Here is a 20448-nt window from a genome sequence, read left to right as displayed (position 1 = left end):
TATTCTACTTGGTATTAATATTGCTTGTATTTTCATAATATTCTTTGTAAAAAAAAATTTATTCTAACAAAATGATCAAATTTATGCTCAATACCAGTTCCATATATGTGAAAAGTTTGTGCAAAACATGCCCAATCTAATGTAAATTTCTTTGCACAATACAATTGAAGTAAAACACTTGGTTTCTTTCTTTCTATTTGGTGTGAGTTTTTGATTTAAAGGAAAATTAAATCTAAAACTTTAAATTTTGAAGGAAAAACTTGAATTATACAAAATTATGGGTTGGATATTCATACTCACAACCGTTGTAATCGTTATATAGCATCTCACATTTTGCTATATCACGATTCGCAACGAGAAGCACCACACATTCTTTATCTACGTTGTACCTCAAGCATTTAATATTTTGTTTTTTTCTCGCTTTCCTGTAAATGATCAAATGATGTCATTAACAAGAAAATATCACACATTGTATTCATTTTCGTTAAATAAATGAAAATGATCAACAATTTATATAAAAAAAAAAATCAATAATAAACATCAAATTTAAGTATCGTAAGCCTAATGGGTTGGATATTCATTCTTACAACCATTGTAATCGTAATATATCCTCTCACCCTTTGCTATATCACGATTCGCTACGAGAAGTACCACACATTCTTTATCTACGTTGTACCTCACGCATTTAATATTTTGTTTATTTCTCCCTGTCCTGCAAAAGATCAAATGATTTCATTAACAAAGAAATATCACACATTGTATTTATTTTCGTTAAATAAATTAAAATGATCAACAATTTATATAAAAAAAACCTAGAATAAACATCAAATTTAAGTATGTTAAGCCTAATCGGTATATATAACTAAAAATTGAATACGTGAGCGGTGTATTTAGTGTTCGGTTTAAGTGCATAACTAGAACAAAACTACTCTTGAAGATTAATACACCGTTCACCATAAATTAAAATGTGTTTCCATTATTTACACACACATACAAGTGTAAATGGACGCGGTTATATAACAATTATGTGTATTCACCAGATATAGCATCTATTATCGTAGAAGAAGATTGGTTTTAGAGACTTAAGCTTGTGTGATTGTTAATGCCATTTAAAAATTTGGTTTCTTTCATTCTATGTGTTGTAAGTGTTTGATTTAAAGGAAAAATAAATTTACAACTTTAAATTTTGAAGGAAAAACTTAAATTTTACAAATTAATGGGTTGGATATTCATTCTCACAACCATTGTAATCGTAATATAGCCTCTCACCCTTTGTTATATCACGATCCGCAACGAGAAGCACCACACATTCTTTATCTACGTTGTACCTCAAACATTTAATATTTTGTTTATTTCTCCCTTTCTTGCAAAAGATCAAATGATGTCATTTACAAAAAAATATCACACATTGAATTTATTTTCGTTAAATAAATTAAAATTATCAACAATTTATATAAAAAAATCAAGAATAAACATCAAATTTAAGTATCGTAAGCCTAATCATTATATATAATTAAAAATTGAATAGGTGAGCGGTGTATCTAGTGTACGGTTTAAGTGCATAACTAGAATAAAACTACTCTTGAAATGTCTTTCCATCATTCATACAGACATACAAATGTAAGTGGACGCGATATATAATAATTATGTGCTTTCACCAGATATAGCATCTATTATATGAGAAAAATATATGTTTTAGAGACTTATGTGGTGTGATTGTTAATGTCACTTATAAACCGGGAGATGTTTCCAAGCCTATAGGCACATGCAACAAGACTTTTAGACGGGTCGGCCGAAAAAAGGGAGTCATCGTACTGGAAATGAGAAAAAGATATGTTTTAGAGACTTATGTTGTGTGATTAATACACCGTTCACCATAAATTAAAATGTGTACCCATCATTCATACATACATACAAGTGTAAGTGAACGCGTATATATAACAATTATATGCATTCTACATATATAGCATCTATTATAGGAGAAGAAGATTGGTTTTAGAGACTTACGTTGTGTGATTGTTAATGCCACTTATAACTCGGGAGATGTTTCCAAGCCTATCTGCACATGCGACAATACTTGTAGACAGGTCGGCTGAACAAATGAGGGTCATCCTACTGTCACAATCATCTTCCTCCCGATTTCTTATGTAATCAACATCGCCCGCGTATTCAGCGATCAAAGACATATTCTTTTTGGGCCCGTCAGCTTCTATAGTATACCTACATGTAACTAACCTCTGCTACGTGTAATCGGCGTCTTCTTTTTTATCTTTAAATTTACACGTGACAACAATCAATTCAAATCAATCTAATGTTTCAACACGAACTTTTTTGTATGGACGTATATATGATATTTGGCCTATAATATACTATATATAATTGAATGAACTGGTCATATAAAAACAAAACAAAATAAAAAATTTAGTACCCTTCCAACGAATTAAATGCTACAACAAGAGGTGGGATTCGCCTCTTCTTTACAATGCCTCTCAACATCTTCTTTGCAAAGTACCTGACAAAAATTAAAATGGGCAACCAAAATGGAAACAAATAAATTAATTAGAGAAGGTTTATAATTAAAATAGAACCTGCAGCATGCCCCCGGTTTCGAAAGATGATCGATTGGCTGATCTAGGAGCCATGCTAGAGCTGTAAGGGACTTCGTTGTTGTATTCCAAGTTCTATGAAGTCATAGCCATGGCAAGAGATCTGATTTGAGCTAGTCTTCTTGCAGGATCTTGTGATGGAATATGTGTCAATAATTTTCTTCGTTTCTTGCGGAATTCTGTTGTGCTTGTACGTCTACGTCGTTTCTTAGTATCTGAAATTAGACGATACCAATGATTAAATATATAATCAAAATATATCAAAGCCTTTTGGTTGTCACCTTCAATGGTCAAAATAAGATTAAAGCTCATTAAGATAAAAGACACATGTATTCATGCACATATTGTTACATTTTTGCATAATTAGTGGAACGATAGATATGCAAAAGGCGGCCAAAGTAATTAAATAATCCCAGGTTTGATAGTAATTGATTGTGAAAAACATCTTATATTATTTGAAATATAATAGAATATAATATATTCATGATCTTGTAGAAAATTTCATTCAATAATACAACAATAAGGCTAATGAAAATCAGGACTAAACTTATCAATGAGTATGTATTTTTACAAAATCTTTTGTTAAGTATATATAACATAACATCCCTACAAAAAGTTCTTATGATACCATAACTAATAATTTTAAAACTTCTTAATGCATGACAGTGTTTTCAGAACGGTGTTTTCACCGTGAATCATTGAAACACCGAGAAATCGGTAGGATGGGATAGACGGAGCCACAGAACAGTCTGCGGCTGGAACGGCGCCGGAACAGAAAAAAATTATTTGTAAAACAAAAAAAAAATTGACCAAAAAAATAAGGAAAAAAACGTAAAAGAAAAAAAAAATTAATAATATGATGATGGTGGCCACGTTGGAGAATGGAGATTCCCCTAAATCACAAATATTTGGCCTCACTCTTCAATTATTTATTACACAATTCTAGCTCGGTATTCTACTTGATATTAATATTGCTTGTATTTTCATGATATTCTTGGTAATACTTTATTTTTATTCTAACAAAATAATAAAATTTATGCTCAATACCTGTTCTATCTATGTGAAATGTTTGTCCAAAACATGCGCAATATAGTTTAAATTTCTATGCACAATACAGTTGAAATAAAAAACTTCGTTTCTTTCTTTCTATCTGCTGTGACTGTTTGATATAAAGGAAAAATAAATTTAAAACTTAAAAATTTTGAAACGAAAACTTAAATTATACAAAATAATGGGTTGGATATTCATTCTCACAACCATTGCAATCGTAATATAGCCTCTCACCATTTGTTATATCACGATTCGCAACGAGAAGCACCACACATTCTTTATCTACGTTGTACCTCACGCATTTAATATTTTGTTTTTTTCTCCCTTTCCTGCAAAAGATAAAATAATGTCATTAACAAGACAATATCAAACATTGTATTCATTTTCGTTAAATAAATGAAAATGATCAATAATTTATATATAAAAAAAATCAAGAATAAATATCAAATTTAAGTATCGTAAGCCTAGTCGGTATATATAACTAAAAAATGAATAGGTGAGCAGTATATCTAGTGTACGGTTTAAGTGCATAACTAGAATAAAACTACTCTTGAAGATTAATAGACCGTTCACCATAAATTAAAATGTGTTTCCATTATTCATACACACATACAAGTGTAAATGGACGCGGATACATAACAATTATGTGCATTCACCAGATATATCATCTATTCTAGGAGAAGAAGATTGGATTTTTAGACTTACATTTTGTGATTGTTAATGCCACTTATTAGTCAGGAGATGTTTCCAAGTCTATCTGCACATGCAACAAGACTTTTAGACTGGTCGGCTGAAGAAAGGAGAGTCATCATACTGTCACAATCATATTCCTCCCGATTTCTTATGTAATCAACATCGCCCGCGTATTCAGCTTTCAAAGTCATATCCTCTATGGGTCCGCCAGCTTCTACAGTATACCTACATGCAACTAACCTCTGCCACGTGTAATCAACATCTTCTACCATTAAATTTACACGTGACAACAATCAAATAAAATCAATCTAAAGTGTCAACATGAACTTTTTTGTATTGGTGTATATATGATATTTGGGCTATAATATACTATATATAATTTTATGTACTGATCATATAATGACAAACAAAAATTAAAAATTAAGTACCATTCCAACGAATTTAATGCTAGAACAAGAGGTGGGAATTCACCTCTTCTATACAATGCCTCTCTATATCTTCTTTGCAAAGTACTTGACAAAAATTATAATGAGCAACCCAAATGGAAACAAATAAATTTATTAGAGAAGGTTTGTAATTAAAATGGAACCTGCAGCATGCCCCCGTTTTTGAAATTAGATCGATTTGCTGACCTAGAATCCATGCTAGGGCTGTAAGGGAGTTCGTTATTGTATTCCAAATTCTATGAAGGCATAGCCACGGCAAGAGATCTCACCTGAGCTAGTCTTCTTGCAGGATCTTGTGATGGAATATGTGTCAATAATCTTCTTTGTTTATTGCGGAATTCTATTGTGCCTGTACGTCTACATTGTTTCTTGGTATCTTAAATTAGACGATACCAATGATTAAATATATAATCAAAACATATCAAAGCCTTTTGGTTGTCACCTTCAATGGTAAAAATAAGATTCAAGCTTATTAAGATAAAAGGCACATGTTTTCATGCACATATTGTTATAATTCTGCATAATTAGTGGAACGGTAGATATGCAAAAGACGGAGAAAGTAATTAATTAATCTCAGGTGTGATACTAATTAATTGTGAAAAATATCTTATACTATTTGAAATATAATAGAATATAATATATTCATGATCTTGCAGAAACTTTTCATACAATAATAGAATAATAAGGCTAATGAAAATCAGGACTAAACTTATCAATGAGTAGGTATTTTTACAAAATCTTTTGTTAAGTATATATAACATAACATCCCTACAAAAAGTTCTTATTATAACATAACTAATTATTCAAAAATTCTTAATGCATGACAGCGTTTTCTGAATGGTGTTTTCACCGTGACTCATTGAAGCGCCGAGAAATCAGTATGATGGGAGAGACGGAGCCACAGAATAGCCCAATGCGGCCGGAACGACGCCGGAATAGAAAAAAATAATTAAAAAACCAAAAAAATTTGACGAAGAAAAATAAAGGAAAAAAAAACGTAAAAGAAAAAAAAAGTAATAATATGATGATGGTGGTCACGTTAGAGAATGGAGATTCCCCTAAATCACAAATATTTGGCCTCACTTTTCAATTATATATTACACAATTCCAGCTCGGTATTCTACTTTGTATTAATATTGCTTGTATTTTCATTATATTCTTTGTAATAGTTTTTTTTATTCTAACAAAATGATCAATTTTATGCTCAATATATACCAGTTCCATATATGTGAAACGTTTGTGCAAAACATACACAATCTAGTGTAAATTTCTATGCACAATATAGTTGAAGTAAAAAAATTGGTTTCTTTCTTTCTATCTTCTCTGAGTGTTTGATTTAAAGGAAAAATAAATTTACAACATTAAATTTCTAAGGAAAAACTTAAATTATACAAAATAATGGGTTGGATATTCATTCTCACAACCATTGTAATTGTAATATAGCCTCTCACCCTTTGCTATATCACGATTCGCAACGATAAGCACCACGCATTCTTTATCTACGTTGTACCTAACGCATTTAATATTTTGTTTTTTTCTCACTTTCCTGCAAAAGATCAAATGATGTCATTAACAAAAAAATATCACACATTATATTTATTTTCGTTAAATAAATTAAAATGATCAATAATTTATATAAAAAAAAGTCAAGAATAAACATCAAATTTAAGTATCGAAAGCCTTATCGGTATATATAACTAAAAAATGAATAGGTGAGCGGTGTATCTACTGTACGGTTTAACTGCATAACTAGGACAAAACTACTCTTGAAGATTAATACACCGTTCACCATAAATTAAAATGACTTTCCATCATTCATACACGCGGATATATAACAATTATGTGCATTCACCAGATATAGCATCTATTATATGAGAAAAATATATATTTTAGAGACTTAAGTTGTGTGATTTTTCATGCCACTTATAAATCGAAAGATGTTTCCAAGCCTATTTGAACATGCAACAAGACTTTCAGATGGGTGTGCCGAAGAAAGGAGAGTCATTCATAGTGTCACAATCATCTTCCTCCCGATTTCTTGTGCAATGAACATTGCCCGCGTATTCAGCGATCATTCATATCATTTATGGGCCCCTTAGCTTCTACAGTATACCTACATGCAACAAACCTCAGCCACGTATAATCGGTGTCTTCTTTTTTACCTTTAAATTTACACGTGCCAACAATCAATTCAAATCAATGTAAGGTTTCAACACGAACTTTTTTGTATTGACGTATATATGGTATTAGGCCTATAATATACTATATATAATTGCATGAACTAGTCATATAATAACAAAACAAAATAAAAAATTAAGTACCCTTCCGACGAATTAAATGCTACAACAAGAGGTGGGAATTCGCCTATTCTATACAATGCCTCTCTACATCTTCTTTGCAATGTACCTGACAAAAATTGTAATGGGCAACCAAAATGGAAACAAATAAATTAATTAGAGAAGGTTTATAATTAAGATAGAACCAGCAGCATGCCCCCGTTTTCGAAAGATGATCGATTGGTTGATCTAGGAGCCATGCTAGGGCTGTAAGTGACTTCGTTGTTGTATTCCAAGTTCTATGAAGTCATAGCCATGGCAAGAGATCTCATCTCAGCTAGTCTTCTTGTAGGATCTTGTGATGGAATATGTGTCAATAATCTTCTTCGTTTCTTGCGGAATTCTATTGTGCTTGTACGTCTACGTCGTTTCTTAGTATCTGAAATTAGACGATACCAATGATTAAATATTAATCAAAACATATCAAAGCCTTTTGTTTGTCCCCTTCAATGGTCAAAATAAGATTAAAACTCATTAAACTAAAAGACACATGTATTCATGCACATATTGTTACATTTTTGCATAATTAGTGGATCGATAGATATGTAAAAGGCAACAAAAGTAATTAATTAAACTCAGGTTTGATACTAATTAATTGTGAAAAATGTATTATTTTATTTGAAATATAATAGAATATAATATATTCATGGTCTTAGAGAAATTTTTCATACAATAACAGTACAATAAGGCTAATGAAAATCAGTACTAAACTTATCAATGAGTAGGTATTATTACAGAATCTTTTGTTAAGTATATATAACATTGCATCCCTACCACAATTTTTTATTATACGAAAACTAATAATTCAAAACTTCTTAATGCGTGACAGTGTTTTCAGAACACTGTTTTCACCGTGACTCATTGAAACGCCGAGAAATCGGTAGGATGGGCCAGGCGGAGCCACATAACAGCCCCAATGCGGCCGGAACGACACCGGAACAGAAAAAAAAGCATTTGAAAAAAAAAATTTGACTTAAAAAATAAGGTAACAAAAAACATAAAAGAAAAAAAAAAGTAATAATATGATGATGGTGGCCAGGTTAGAGAATGCAGATTCCCCTAAATCACAAATATTTGGCCTCACTCTTCAATTATATATATTATACAATTCCAGCTCAGTATTAATATTGCTTGTATTTTCAGAATATTCTTTGTAATATTTTTTTTTTTAACTTGTAATAATATTTTGCATATAATTGAATTGTAATATTGTTATAAAAACATATTTGCAACAGAACTTGTACGGCAGTGTCCACCACAATACACTGTTCCATTCCGGCGAACCGGCCATGACTCGACGCGAAGAAATATATCTCGTTCGGTAACTTGATGCTTGAAATTTTTCAAAACACGTAAGTCATGAATGCGATCATATCATCTATATATGTATTGTTAAATCACGTGTCTATTAATGTCATCTTGCCACAATTATAAAAAAAAAACGTTATCCATACATGGACAAAAAGAAATGCGAAATTAAATAAACTGAAAATTCTTGATAATTGATCATCATATACAACAGTGACAAAAATGGTATACCTTTGGATGCGAGTTAGCCGCCACTCTGAATCCGAAAGAAATAAAAAATCTCCTTCTCAGTAAAACCTTTAAAACATAAATATATATATATATACTTTCGATGAAGCTGTACATTGCTGTTGTCACCGGAGCAAGTGGGGCAGATCCATGACCCGATTGGAATCCGGGTCACGATGGGGCGGAGGCAGAGCATGTGGTGACTGTTGAGTGTATATTTTTACACTTTATCGTACCTTTTTATTTGAGCTTTTGGTGTGTTTTAACGATAATTGGTGCTTAAAAAGTTGATTTATTGTATTTTAGGTACAAATTGAAGAATTGGAAAAGTATGGGGTCAAAACTGCAATTTTGGAGAAAATATGGGCCAAAAGTGAAAAAGTCAAAATTCAAAAGATATAAATCTCGGACGGCCGTCTGAGTTTTAGTACAAATTGTGGGACCGCCGTCCGAGACCCCGAGGCAGCGCAGTAAAGGGATTTTAATTGCACAAGGAAACTGCCTTCTTTCCCAAATTCTTCACCCTATATAAGACCAAGTCAAGCACACAATTGGGAATCTTTTTACGCAATTTCAAGAGCAACAAAGCAATAACGAAGACGAAGAATTCGAAGACTCTAAGCATAGATTTATCGTTTATGACTTATTTTATTTGCGTTTTTCCTTTAATCATGAGTAGCTAATTTTCTTATTTCTAGGATTTTATTTGGAACTCTATGTGGTATTTATGAACCCAATTCTACGATTTATGCAAGTTTCAATTCCGGATTATTTCTTCTACTTGTATTATTAAGTGCATGAATTTGATCACCTTATGTGCTTTTATGTTATTGTTAATCGCATGAATCGGAAAATCGGGTTAATAATTAGAACTGTGCTAGAAGAGCCTTTGTGGTATTAACATAGGAATATAGTTAATGTCTTAGATAGCCATTATTGAGATTTGTGCTTAATGTTGTGTTCTAGAATTAATTGCGTAGGAATACAGTAATTGAATCTAGAGTATTAGAATAGTAATACACGCGGAAGCGGGTTATGATTAATTTAGCATCTCAGGTTAATAATTCGGGTTAATTGCTTGCATAATTGAAGGAATTGGGGGATTAATAATCACATAGGGGGAAAAATAAAATCCTAGGCTTGTCTACTTTGATTAATCTTCGTGTTTAAATTGCTTTCTTGTTTTTATCTTTTTAATTGCTTTAGTTTAGTTTAGTTTATTAATCATCTTTCGACTGTGTAGGGTGGGCTTGATAATAATTGGTAGAATTTAGCGTCTAGGATTAAGTAATTAAATATTCCATGTGGGTTCGATATCCGGACTTTTAGTCCACTTTATTACTTGTACGATACGTGCACTTGCATATAGGTATTACTCCCAACAAGTTTTTGGCACCGTTGCCGGGGAATATTTTAATTATTTATTTTATACTAGCTCTAGATTTGAAAAAAATTCACGATTAACCCATTTAATTTTTGTTTTATTTTATTTTTCTTTTTAGGGTACTGTGTATGCGTATGAGACTCGGTCTTGCTAGAGAACCCTCTGATCCCGAAATCGAACGTACTTTTCGAGCCGCTAGGAGACTTCACCGCGAAAACAATATAATGGAGGACGAAGAACGCATGGCAACGGGCAATTTACTCAATGCCAACGGAAACCAAATCCAAGACCCACCCCCTCAACTCCAATTACAGCCAGCGGCTAGGCCACGTGCAAATCTAGACTACATAATCCCGACTCATGACGGATTCCGCCCAAGCATCCAATATCCACCTATGGAGGCGCACAATTTTGAGATCAAGCAAGGCCTCTTGACGATGCTCCAAAACAATGGGCTATTTAGTGGATTGGCGGGTGAAGATCCCCATCTTCACATTGTCAATTTTATAGACACCTGTAATTCCCACCGACAAAACGGCGTTTCCCAAGAGGCGCTTCAATTAATTCTCTTCAAGCACTCCTTACAAGGAAGAGCTCGCCAGTAGTTGATGTCCCAAGCCCCCCACTCTATCTCGTCGTGGCCTCAACTCCTCTACCTTTTCATGAAAGTTTACAGCTCACCCGAGAAGGACGAGAGAATCCGACGAGAAATTCATTATTTCGTCCAAGAGCAAGGTGAGCAATTATACTAGGCATATGAGAGATTTAAAACTCTTTTGCGGCAGTGTCCAACACATGGAGTCGAACAATGGCGGCAAATCCACATCTTCTACCAAGGGATTAACGAGAATGCAAGAACCGTTTTAGATGCCTCAACCGGAGGCAATTTTATGAGTCAATCGATATTGGATGCATTTATCATGTTGGATCAAATTGCACAAAATCGGTTTGCCAAGTCAAGCGAGAGGACGGTTAGTGGAGCCAAGAAAATTCCCGGAGTGTTGGAGTTAGATACAATTACGGCCCTTCAAGCTCAAGTGACCCAAATTGCTCAACAAAATCAACTCCTTCTGCAGCACATCAAAGCAAGTCCACCACGACAAGTCCAAGCAATTGATTCTCCGTGTTGTGAAATTTGCGGTGGAAATCATTACATGCTCCAATGCCAACAAGATGTGGAGTCGCTCAACTACGTCAACAATGCGCCTCGCCAATTCCTAAATCAAGGGTGGAGATCACAAGGGAAATATAGAGGAAATCAACAAGGCCAAGGATATCAAAGACCTCAAGGTCAATTCCAAAATCAAGTCCCTCCTCAACAAAGCTATCAAGGCAACAATCCACCGGCCCAAAAATCAAACACGGATGAGATATTGGCCGAATTCATGACCGCTACCCAAGCCTCGCTGTGGAATTTGGAGAATCAATTCGTTCAATTTGTTGTGAATCAAGAGAAATGTCCGGCGGGAGCATTGCCATCGAGTACGGAAGATCCTCGAAAGCAAAAGTTTGAGACGTGCATGCCAAGCTATTGATATCAAGATCGAAAAAATGAAAGAAATTCAAACAAAGCCGCAAGTCACTGTAGCTAAATGGGTGGAACCAATCCCATATCCACAACGATTTCTAACGAAAAATATCGAGGTCGAGACGTGCCAAGCAGTCACCTTGGAGAACGGAAAGCAATTGGAGGAAGCCCCACGAAAAGAGAAGAGAAACACGGTAATCGAGAAGCCGAAAGTGAATGAGGAAAAAGAATCAGCTCATGAAGAGCCACCATCAACGGTGACTTCACAAGTCCCTCCAATTCCTTATCCTCAAAAGTTTATAAAGAAGAAGCTCGATGCCGAATATCAAAGATTTTTGGACAAGCTGAAGGAAATTCGCATAAATATTCCTTTCATTGAAGCACTTCAAAAGATGCCAAAGTGGGTGAAGTTACTCAAGGACCTCGTGAAGGAAAGTAAGAAATTGAAAGGGAACGAGATGATCCAACTCACGGAGCAAATTAGTGCAATTCTTTTTCGGCCTCTTCCACAAAAACTCGGCGATCCAGGTAAGTTTACTATTCCTTGTACTATATGAGTTAAAATTTTTAGATCGCTCATTGATTTAGGCGCTAGTATTAATCTTATGCCGTACTCTACTTTTAAAAATCTTGGGTTAGGAGAAATTGAACCGACGGCTATAACTCTTCATTTAGCCGATAGATCTAGTTTACCCAAAAGGTATTTTGGAGAATGTGCTAGTGAAAGTCAATAAATTTATCTTCCCTGTCGATTTCGTTATACTTGATATAGATGAGGATAGGGAGATACCTCTTATCGTAGGGAGACCTTTTTTATCCACGTCGAAAATGCTAATTGATTGTGCTAGTGGTGATCTTACAATGACTGTTCATGATCAAACAATCAAATTCAATGTTTTTAGTGCTAATAAAAATCCATGTGATAATAATGATTGTTTTGCTATTGAACTTATGAATTTTACAACTCATCAAAAATTTGATGTTTTGAACTTGGAAAACGGGAAAGTATCTTTGAGTGCAGGAGATGATGGCAGAAACGGGAATCGGACGGAGCAAGTTTACTTCATGGACTCAATTTAAACTCCTCCGAGAGAAAGTCATGTGAGTTTGAGTCTTAATGGCGATGACAGTGCAAGGAAGATGTTGCCACTCAAAGACTCGAGCAAGTCATGAGAGAAGGATGAGTCAAGCTATTGTAGTCGTAAGGAGAAAGTCAAAATGAAATTGCACAAAGGACAATTGGTGTTATTGTGCAAATCACGGCTGTGGTTATTACCAAGGAAGCGCAAATCAAAGTGGTCGGTACCGTTTATTGTACAAGAAATTATTTCTCACGAGGTAGTCAAGATAAAGGAGCGAGATTCAAATCGTACGTTCAACGTGAAGCGGAGCCGGCTCAAACCATATTGGGAAGCAAGTGAAGATTGCCAAGTGACTTCGGTCACTTTTGCTTGAAATTAAAGAAGCAACGTCCGGCTGAAGACTTTAAACTTAGCGCTTCTTGGGAGGCAACCCGAGCTTTATTGTTTTTCGTAGTTTTCGTTAATTTTTCGTTTGGTTTTTATTGTCATAGGCATGCATTCTAATTTATTTATTTGAATTTTACTTTTGAGGGTCGAAAACATGATCGAGGGTCCAGTCGGCCGTCCGCGAAAAAAAAAAAAAAAAAAATTTGCAGCACTGCATTTGAGATGGTCGTCCCAAAATATACCTTTAAAGTGGGACGGCCGTCCCACTTCTAGAGGGGAACCAGTAGCCTCGGACGCCCGTCCGAGGTTTAGCCTTAAAACCGGGACGGCCGTCCCGTGAGCAGTGGCGAGACAGAAGACTCGGACGGCCGTCCGAAAATCAGCATAAAAATCGGGACGGCCGTCCGACACTATAATAGGGTGTTTTAAATTTTTAAAAATCATATTTTCTCCCCTATTATTTCCTAAACCCTTCCCTCGATCTCTTTCTCTCAACCTCCCACGCACTACTTTTCGATTTTTTGAATTTTCTTCAAAAAATTCTTCAATTCCACACACATAATTCACTCACAAACTCTCCACTTACTATTTTGTGTTGGTATTAACAGGGAGGCTAGAGAATCGAACCAACTTCTTCAAAATCTAATCTTTCAAGACACGCCCACAAGGTGTTCGACAATTTGCTCCAACCAAATTTGGTGGTCGATTCTCGTCCAATTCTTACCGAATCCATTCCAAAAGTTCTCCCAAATATGTCGTCCAACAAAAGAGGCCGCACGAATGAAGCTTCATCTTCCAAAGGCAAAGGTGCCACCAAAACGACGATTCTAGTGTGGAAGGCACCGCGGCTCTATTTACTAAACAAGGCAAAAAGACTGTCATCACATAACGGGCCTTGACAATCACGTTGCCACACTTCGCCAATCTTAATCAAGAAATCATAAGACGAGGATGGCAAAGGTTGTGTGAACCGGAGCCAATTTACAACATCTCAATCGTGCGAGAGTTTTATGCGAACACGTTGGTACTCAAGCATCCACGAGAATTCACAAGTGTGGTACGAAAAATTTATGTTAGTTGGGAGACGAATGATATAAATCAATATTACAGGCTCCCGTATTAGGGTCAAAGTTGGCGATAGATGAGCAACGAAGTCACCAAAGAGCAAATTGGTGAGGTGTTGAGTGATGGACATCCAAGATGGATTGAATACGCAGACAAGGGGACGTATGAGGTCAGTTGGAAAAGCATCAATTATGAAGGCTAGGCATGGTTGACGTTTATTTGCGCCAACATAATCCCGACTACCTCGTTTAGTCGGATCAACCACGAACGGTGTGCGCTCGCCTATTACATTATCACGGGGAAGCCGATCGACATCGGGTCAATTATGTACGATCAACTTTGGCTTTCCATGCGCGACAATACAAAGGGCTTCTTCTTCCCTATCCTCGTCACAGGGTTGTGCAAAAGAAAGATGGTCCCCAAATTACCAAATGATATCGAGCTCAACATCCGGAAGCCGATTGCCGATTTTGCGGCCTCGCTATTCAAAGAAGCCACCTATGACGAACCGCAAGCCGCTCTTCAAGCCCGAGACGAGCCCGAAGCCTCAAGCTCCCGTGCCGATCGACGATTCCGAAAGAAGATGGAGCGAGAGATGATAATTACGAGGAACCGATTGACTACCGTCGAGCATAAAGTCAGTACGTTGGAGGCACTTCAACGATGGTCGAGCAAAATGCTACAAGGTATTGTCCAACACTTGGGATGCGGGACGCCCAATTGCATCGAGCCGGAACCCTTACCGGCACCCATTCTTGAGCCCGTACCCGAGCTTTCCGATGAGGACGAGCGTGAGAGAGCGAGGGAGGAGCACCCTGATCACATCGACTCCAACTAAAATCAGGTGTTTTCTATCCTTAAACTTTGAGCTAACTTCGTTGAGGGCAACGAAAATTTTAAGTTTGGTGGTGAAAAACATGGTTTTGTGCTTATTTGTTTTAGTTTGCATGCATTAGGTTTTATTCGTTTTTATTGTTTTTCTCGTTTTTCCGGAATATAAAAAAAAAAATTTGCTTGAGTCGAATACATCGATGATTTATGATGATGAGAGATGATCAATGTTTGATGATGAGATTTCTTGTTTTGGGTGATAAGGATTAGATGTTTGTTTAGCTCTCGATTCAACGGAACTTAGAAGCGAATTATTTCTAGGAATCACACTTTGTGCATTGCTTTGGTTGAATGTTTTGTATCTTAAATTTGGAATTAATTTGTGCTAGATCATGCTATGTTCGGTTTTAGAACTCACCTTAGGAAATTTATGATACGAATTATTGAGTAGTGAGTGATTCGGGATATGATTTGGGCCTTCATTGAACCGTTTCAGCCTTTCAAGCCGACCTTTTTATCGAAATAATTCTTAGAACCTTGATTTGAGCCTCGGAGAAAAGGTGTCCTTTCTTTTAGCCAATGTGTAAGGTAGAATAGGTGGAGATTCTTAAAAAATTACCCCTTGGAGTTCGGTCGAATTTTTTTATAAGGTCCTTCTTCTTCTTCTTGGAAAAAAAAATTAAGAGAAGAAGAGGAGACTAGAAGGAAGAAATAAGGACTAGTTGTTGAATTGTTTTGAAAGCTGGATCCATTGCCTCAAAAGCAAAAGTGGAGACTTTTGAACTTTTGAGAATCGAGTTTATTAAAGTCCTTAGAGGTGAATTTATTGTTTCAAACGGATATCTTTCAAATTTTGGCGTAATCACCTCAATTCAAGAATAATAGCTACATATACCCATATTTCCTACCTCGAACGAAATAGCCTAACAATTGAAAGCCACGAAGCCCCAATGATCCCAATAGCTTAATGTTCGATACTAGTAGAGTAGAATACTTTGGTGAGTATTTGGAGTCCAATATATGCATGTAAGTATAAATTTTTTCTATCTTTAATTTGCAAATATTGGATGCTTGAAGCAATTGTATGAATTGTGGTTTTTGGTAATGGTGAGTGACTAAGTGTTGTTGAATTTTGAGCTTGCGAATGCCTAAGAATTGTCATTATAATTACAAGTTCTGAAAATGTGAAGTTGATCATTGATCTATGTAATGAGATGTAGTAGTTAAGTTATTTGCTTACGATTAGATTTTGCTTGAGGACAAGCAACAGTTCAAGTTTGGGGGTGTGTTAAGTGTATATTTTTACACTTTATCATACCTTTTTATTTGAGCTTTTGGTGTGTTTTAACGATAATTGGTGCTTAAAAAGTTGATTTATTGTATTTTAGGTACAAATTGAAGAATTGGAAAAGTATGGGGTCAAAACTGCAATTTTGGAGAAAATATGGGCCAAAAGTGAAAAAATCAAAATATCTGAAGATATAAAGCTCGGATGGCCGTACGAGTTTTATTTCAAATTGTGGGACGGCCGTCCGAGACCCCGAGGCAGCGCAGTAAAGGGATTTTAATTGCACGAGGAAACTGCCTTCTTTCCCAAGTTCTTCACCCTATATAAAACCAAGCCAAGCACACAATTGGGAATCTTTTTACACAATTTCAAGAGCAACAAAGCAATAACGAAGATGAACAATTCGAAGACTCTAAGCATAGATTTATCGTTTATGACTTATTTTATTTGCGTTTTTCGTTTAATCATGAGTAGCTAATTTTCTTATTTCTAGGATTTTATTTGGAACCCTATGTGGATTCTATGATTTTATGCAAGTTTTAATTCCGGATTATTTCTTCTACTTGTTTTATTAAGTGCATGAATTTGATCACCTTATGTGCTTTTATGTTATTGTTAATCGCATGAATCGGAAGATTAGGTTAATAATTAGAATTGTGGTAGAAGAGCCTTTGTGGTATTAACATAGGAATATAGTTAATCTCTTAGGTAGACGCATTATTGAGATTTGTCCTTAATGTTGTGTTCTATAATTAATTGCGTAGGAATACAATATTGAATCTAGAGTAGTAGAATCGTAATACACACGGAAGCGGGTTATGATTAATTTAGCATCTCAGGTTAATAATTCGGGTTAATTGCTTGCATAATTGAAGGAATTGGGGGAGTAATAATCACATAGAGGGGAGAATAAAATCCTAGGCTTGTCTACTTTGATTAATCTTCGTGTTTAAATTGCTGTCTTGTTTTTTATCTTTTTAATTGCTTTAGTTTAGTTTAGTTTATTAATCATCTTTCGACTCTGTAGGGTGGGCTTGATAATAGTTGGTAGAATTTAGTGTGTAGGATTAAGTAATTAAATATTCCCTGTGGGTTCGATATCCGGACTTTTAGTCCACTTTATTACTTGTACGATATGTGCACTTGCGTGAAGGTATTACTCCCAACAATGACCTCTCTCACGTGTTGCATAACAGCAGCTCATCTTCTCTTTCGCCGGAGCCGCATTCCTCACACCTCAATTTGCTGTAATAATCCCCGCCGCCATCATTCTCTGGCGCCAGGTCCACCTGCTTCGCCACCCTCATAATCTCTCTCATTGCGGCCTCCTTGATCCGGCGGCAGCCACCAGCGGCGGCTGGCTCCCCTTAGCCACCTGAATCGAGCAAGGATCCATGACTGACTGCGCTAGAAATGTTTTTTTTTTCTTGATTTGGACTATTTTTTTTTAAGAAGAAGTAGCACATGATGTTTTATGACGTGGCTAAAGGTGAGTGGGCGATGGAATACATCCTTGTTGACGGTGAATTTTTGAAACATGGTACGTAGGGATGGCAATTTGGCCCGCCTCGATGGATCCCTGCCGTGCCCTGCCCCAAAATTTTCGGGTATTATCCGCCCCAAGAAACAATAGCGCGGATATGAGGATTGATTTTTTTTTTTACCGGGTACGGGTACGGTAGGGGGACGGGTTTGTCTATCTATATCCGCCACGTACCCACCCCGCATTATTTAGAGATATAATATATATTTATTAATTATTATATTAAATATAAATAATTAAATAGTATTAATATATTAAATATTAGCTACAAATTGGGATATTTAGATTTCGGTTATATAACTAAATATTAGTAATATAATCAAATATTTTTTTATATAACTAAATAGAACGAAAAGAAAGTGTATCTCCTGTACGGTTTAGGGCCATAATCAAGAGCACAATGTTTAACAACTCTGAAAAGGGGTCGTAAAAAAAAAAAAAAAAAAAAAAAAAAAGCGCACAATGTTCCATACAAGTGAAAATTTATGCTCAAATACAAGTTCTCTATATGTGAAAATATTGCGCAAAACATGCACAATCTGGAGTAATTTTCTACACATCACTTAAATATTACAATTGAAGCAAACAACTTGGTATATATTTGTACTTCTATGGGGTGCGAAGGTTGATTTTAAGAAAAAAATATATTTGCTTCTTTATTCGGAGAAGAGATTATGAGCAAAGGACTTGGACAAAATTATGAGTTGGATATTCATACTCATAGTCATTGTAGTCGTAATATAGTCTCTCCCCCTTTGCGATATCACGATTTGCATATTAGTAATATAGTCAAATATATTTTTGTTTGTTGAAATAAGCCTTTAAATTATAAGTGAATTGCATATTTATTTATTAAATAAAAGAAATAAAACAGTTGGAGATTTTTATTTGCCCCGGTACCCGTAGGAATTTTATGGGGCGGGTATGAGAATTATTTTTATGAAATACGGTGATTTTAACAGAGATGGGGATGGAGATTTCTATAACGGAGCGGGGATGGGGATTGCAAAACCCACCCCATTGTCATCCCTATTGGTATTTGCTCTAATCATTTTCTTTAGCTTCAAATAAATATTATCGATTCCTTTTTTTTTTTATTTAATCTTAATGTTAAATTTGATTATTTTACAAATAAAATTAATTGACATTATAGATGAATACTAACCTCGATGGACTCAATTTTCACATACAGCATATTAGAGGTATAATCGGACGGATCGGATCGGAATTAGATTTCTCGGAAAAGAATAATTTGTTTCGGAAGTGAAAAATTAGTTTCAATACCGTTCCAAAGAAAATCGGAAAGAATCGGAATTTCGAAAATTGTAATGAAAAAAATTGTTCCAATATTGAAAATTTTCGGATCGGAATTCGGAGAAAAAATATTTGGAGAAAAAAAATCAGAATTGCAGATTATTTTTGGAACATAAAACAGGATCGAAAATCAGAATCTCATATATATATATATATATATATATATATATATATATATATATATATATATATATATATATATATATATATATATATATTCTAACTCCAACTAATCCAAATAATTTCGAAGTTCGAATTAGAAAATATTGTTCGAGAATCGAAAAATTTTGGGTCAGAATATTCGACGAAGATCGGAAATTCCTTTATAATTTCCACCCCTAAATATAGTTAAAACAACAGACTACAATCCTTCTAATAATTCGAGCATGTTTCAAACCACAAACATTGCACAATGTTTGCACAGTAAACAAAACATTATAATTAGTAGTAAGTCAAATGCCTGCATGTGTATAGTTCAACTATATATATATATAACAAACAGATTTATTAAAAAAAGAAAAAGAATAATAATAATAAATAAATCAGTGAAAATGCTAAATGCAGGATCAAAATTGCTTAATGCAGTTTGGGCGAAAATTGCATACCTCTCCAGGAGTTATGTCAAAGGATGATTTTGGCTTGAATTTATCCCTAATTTATTTGGTAGCTATGGTAAAATAAGCCGTTCATATAAATATAAAAAACCGCTTTACATTCAAATAATATTTTTTAGCTTAATTTAATATTTATTTATTTTAAAAAAGATAATGATTTTAATAGGATATTAGGAACGAATTGCTTATGCAATTTTTTTTTGTTTACTTTGTTAATTAGTCAATACTAAATAACAAGAGAATTCAAAATTTTAGACAAAGGTATTCAAATTTTAGTGGTTGAACGAAGAGTCGGGAATGATAACACGGTGGGCTTAAACATTTTAAACAAATGTTTGTATATCCCAATTACAAATGAATCTCCAACTACTCAAAATATACTTTATAATCTTCATCGCTCTCATGCAAGTATTAATTTTCTCTATAGTTTCAAATTAAAATGTGTTTGTCATGTATTCATTTTTATATTTGAATGTTGAAAGAAACTCACTTTTACTATTTTGTTGCATGGCCTTTTAATAGGTATAATATCCCACAATAAAAGGATTCCTGTTACAACTTATTTATACGTAAATCATGCAACTAAGAAAGTAATAAATACACACATGGAAGAGTATAAGATCAAACTATAAATGATTATACAAACCCAATCAACAGTGTATTAAAATAGGGGCTCTTTGAGAAAACCCCCTCATTATTATTTTTAATTGAGGGAGGCCCAAAATATTTTAGTCCATTTGAGAAA

General features: G+C 34.6%; 3 pseudogenes; all 3 read right to left on the bottom strand.

Annotated features, from left to right (window-relative positions):
* Nucleotides 1–265: 265 nt before the first annotated feature.
* On the bottom strand, nt 266–2918 carry LOC148766383 (histone-lysine N-methyltransferase ATXR5-like; annotated as a pseudogene).
* A 907-nt stretch (nt 2919–3825) lies between these two features.
* Nucleotides 3826–5655, bottom strand: LOC105965747 (histone-lysine N-methyltransferase ATXR5-like; annotated as a pseudogene).
* A 1037-nt stretch (nt 5656–6692) lies between these two features.
* On the bottom strand, nt 6693–8784 carry LOC148766382 (histone-lysine N-methyltransferase ATXR5-like; annotated as a pseudogene).
* Nucleotides 8785–20448: the final 11664 nt, after the last annotated feature.

The sequence above is a fragment of the Erythranthe guttata genome, chromosome 12, assembly GCF_056151865.1.
Source record: "Erythranthe guttata isolate IM_541 chromosome 12, IM_541, whole genome shotgun sequence".
NCBI lineage: Eukaryota > Viridiplantae > Streptophyta > Magnoliopsida > Lamiales > Phrymaceae > Erythranthe > Erythranthe guttata.
Note: the sequence above shows the minus strand (reverse complement) of the source record. Positions and strands in the feature narration are given on the sequence as shown.